The sequence below is a fragment of the Bidens hawaiensis genome, unplaced genomic scaffold (genome assembly GCF_021521415.1).
Source record: "Bidens hawaiensis isolate Kalapana, Puna unplaced genomic scaffold, B.hawaiensis_p1.1 tig00045417_1, whole genome shotgun sequence".
Classification (NCBI taxonomy): Eukaryota; Viridiplantae; Streptophyta; class Magnoliopsida; order Asterales; family Asteraceae; genus Bidens; species Bidens hawaiensis.
In genome coordinates, this window is record NW_027498083.1 from 60,918 (window position 1) to 65,202 (window position 4,285).

Genomic DNA, 4,285 nt, shown 5'->3' on the forward strand with positions numbered 1-4,285 from the left:
TCCGTGGGACACCCGTCATGTCCTCGGGCTACCAAGCGAAGATGTCCACGTTTTTGGTTAACAGCTGCTTCAAGAAGGTCCTTACTATTTCTGAAATAGCCGGCCCAATAGTAACTGTATGGTCAGGAAATTTCTTGTTCAAAACCCATTTCTCTGGTTCGGTCCTTTGAGTTTGTCTAGGGACCTTGCTGGGTCTTGAACTTTCTGTTGCAAAACAATGTCGGTTGACATGAATTATTGCCAGGCCAGTGCTAGTTGGAATTCCTACTGCACCTGTAGGTTCCCAGCCGGATCTACACGGAAGTATCTCGTACTACGTAGGTGCGGAATCCCTACGTAAGACGATACGAGCGTAAGATGTAAACTACGTTAACACCGAACAAGAATACACGTTACAATACTCAAAAGACACGTTGTATTGCAACACTTTAACACGTGACAATCAATCACAATTACACGTTCTAGCCAACCACTATACAAGCCGTAACACATGAATATATATGCTACGACAACTTAGCCTAACAGCCTAGGCGAAGTTGTCATTAACTTCGCTTGTCCACAAGTTCGCTTATATCAGGCGAACTTGTGAGACAAGTTATCTAAAACACCAAAACAAAACAAACTACACGATTACTGACACCAGATACTGAACTACTGACATCATGCACCAACAGACTCCCCCTTGGCAGTAGCTTCATATCTCTATCTTCAATCACGTGTCTAGTAATTCCAAAATCTTGTATCTCCCGTCTTCAAGCATAACTCTCTGATATTTCTTGGCTTCTTCTTTCCATGCAGGAATATAGAATATCTTTTTCTCGTTCAGCACCTGCAAGTCAGCCTGAGACAAATTTACCAAGTGCATGGGATCATACACTCTCAACACTTCTTGTTCATCTTCATCCTCCATAACCGCTTCAGCTGTGTGACTATCGACATACCACCATTTAAGATTCTTTAAGACATCCTTGGGCATTTGTTTCATCGGCACTTCTTTTAAACACCGGATCGGCTTATACTTCATTACCATCCAAGGTTTGCCATCAGCTCTCATTCCTCTGTCTTTATCTTCAACAAGTTTCCCTTTCTGCGGCTTTAACAACTCGAAACTTTTCTCTTTTATACTTTCTTTCTACACAATCTTCCCGATAATTCTAGCCATATTATCATCACTTCTGTTTATCAACCCCAACTTGGCCAAATCCTTCACCTCACACTCAGGCAAGGTATTCAACGATCTCAACAACCTCTTGAAGTACTGAATCCCATCGTAACGTTTAATCATAAATAGCCTCAACTGCTCATCATACAACCAGCATATAATACCCTTCTTTGATTCAGCATACCCTTTGATATTGTAACTTTTCTTAAACATAGTCGGAACCGCTGGCTTCTTTGTCTTTACGAACCACTGAGCGTAGCCTTCTTTCCATCTCGGCTGCTCTTCCCATTCAGACTCATCAACTTCCATATCTTGACCAACATTTGCCTTATCAACTTCTGGGATATCATGTTCTACATTGTCCTCCACAATCTCTCCCTCTTCAATCTCACTGTCAATCACAATCTCAGCTCCTATCTTTTCAATTTCCTCAACCGGTAATACATCGTCGTCACCTACAATATGATCATCCAATATCTCCTCTTCATATACTACCACTATATCATCACCCCCTGATCCACCTGTTGCACCAGTTGACTCCCCCTGAGATGTGGAAGTCCCAAGAGTTTGTTCAGTTCTTGGCAACTCACCACCTGCACCTTTCGATGCATTGGGATCATCGTCTCTATCATTACTCTTCTTCGTCCTCAACTCATCTCCCTTGCAGCTCGTCTCCCCCTGAGATGCTAAGAACTGTTTTAAAGCATCAAAAAGTTTACCATGCTCAACCAGGAGGGACGAATGAATCTGATTTTCTGCAACAAGGCACTGAATAGCGTGAGTCTGGATCAGGTTGATTCTTGACTGTTCTGCCACGACTCTTTCAAGAGCTGCTATCCTGTCTGAGTCAGATAAAGTTGCATCAAAATCAAATCTCATATGAGAAATGTCTTGAGCATACGGTGGAGGGATTCCCAAGGTAGCCGGAACATCAGAAACAGGCTGAAAAGTAACCGCAGATGGTATTGTAACTGATAACCCTGCAGTGGCAACCAAAGTCGACTCAACAAATCTTGCAACAACCTCCGATGGAGTAAGAGTAGGATGTGGCAAGGAAACAATTTCTGGAGCCGAAAACTGAAAAGTAGTGGGTGAAGATGATGTAGTTATCACGGGAACACCCGAGGTGATTGGTCCTGTTACAGTCATCGATGCAGGGACCATAGTCATACCAGATAAGGCGGGTGGAGAGAAACGAACCACCCTCGAGCTTTCACCAGCTCCCGAGCCTTCACATGTTCTGACCCTTTTCGATCGATGAATCAACCGATCTAACTCCTCCTCAAAGTCAGATTCACTGTCATCTGTGGCTTTCTTTCTTTTTCGATGAATTCTTTCTTGGGCGACCAGAATCTGTCTTGCTTCAGCAACATCATCAGCTGAGGAGTCAGAGTCGGTTCTTTCAGAATCAGCTACAGACGTAGCTACCATCGACACATCAACACCAGAAACCTCTGCTACTGAGACCTGAATATCTGCCTCAGGATTAACTCGTTCCATATCAAAGAACCCTTGGCCACCAAAAGCAGCTTCAAGGTCTACTTGTTCCTCCGGTGCCACAACAGGAGCAGCAGGCAATGCTTGCTGTATCACAGGTGGTGGTTGAGAAACAACAGCCTGTTCCGGTGCCGAATCCTGAAATTCGCCTCCACGAGGAGCAACATACGCCGGGTTTATCAAATAACCAAATAACGGAGTATGTCGTGGACGAAGCTCTGGTTTACTTCGAGCACTCGATGATCTGCATTGTGCGAATATCCTCTTGCTGACACTCTCTACATATCGAATGGGACGACGCTGAGGTAGCGTAGGAGCCACATGATTCAAGATCATTTGTAAGAATCTTAGATACATCAAGAATCTTTCACGAGCTACAGCACGTCTCTGACGATCTATTTCATAAAACACCATCTGACTGAAGCTGTAAGGCTTGTTGTAAGTCAGTGCTGTCATTGCCGATTGCATCGTCGCACCCATACCGTCCGTACCAGCCTTTCGACCTGACATGCACACGATCATCACATGCATGAGAAAACGCCATTGATCCAACAAAAATCCCTTACGTCTCTGAGTGTCACCCAATGGACTAGAATAACCCATTCGTAAAAATGCACCATCTCTGAATGGAGCAGTAAAGTCTGTAGGATCATCTCTAGTTTCATTCCCAAACTGCAAGGCGACCCTTATCTGTTCTGATGAGAATTGCACCACCTGATTGTTAACTGTGGCGAGCATGACCGGGGGCTCGACTCTACAATCATATTCTACCGTTTTCCAGAAGTCTTCAATGTTCGGCAGAGAAATTGGTAGAGTTGTAGTAATAGCAAGGAAGATACGCGAGCGAATAAGGAAAGAGATGATCTCGCGATAATCATCAACACCGCTAGCATCCGGATCCAACGTGATGTACATATTGTGACCCGGAAAGAATTGACGGTTGTTATCACCCCCTTCGTCACCACCAGCACCACCCGCTCCTGCTACAGCTGCCATGTCTGCATAACAATCGGTCTAAGTTAGAGAATCGTCAAAGCATATCACAACTTCGCCTGTTACCATGAGCGAAGTTATGATAGCTTCTGGTGTGCAGGCGAAGTTAGGGAAAGGGCGAAGTTGAGTACAACTTCGCCTTTACTATAAATTCTCCTGATAACAGATAAACCTTTTAAATAATGTAAAGAACCAGGCGTAGTTAGGTATAAGGCGAAGTTAAGGATAACTTCGCCTAACCATAACTTCGCCCCTTGAACAACTTCGCCCCTGATTAGTTAAAGATTAAAGCAGCAGGCGAAGTTAAGCTTAAGGCGAAGTTGAGAACAACTTCGCCTAAACTTAACTTCGCCTGAACTGAAACGGTGAATGTTCAGAAGGCCAGACGAGGCTTGTTTGGTCAATTTGGTGATTGTGGACAATAAAAACATGTTACTAAAGAGATCTAGATGATCACATTGGTTACGAACACGTTAAAAAGAGTTTGGTTAGCGGGTGTTTAAAGGTTTGCATGAATGAGGTCACAAATCGGACCAAAACGACATCTAATTAACACCATTGACATGAATTATAAGTCATACCGACCCTACACACCTTTAACACGGATTGAAACTGAGAAAAATAACAAGGTTT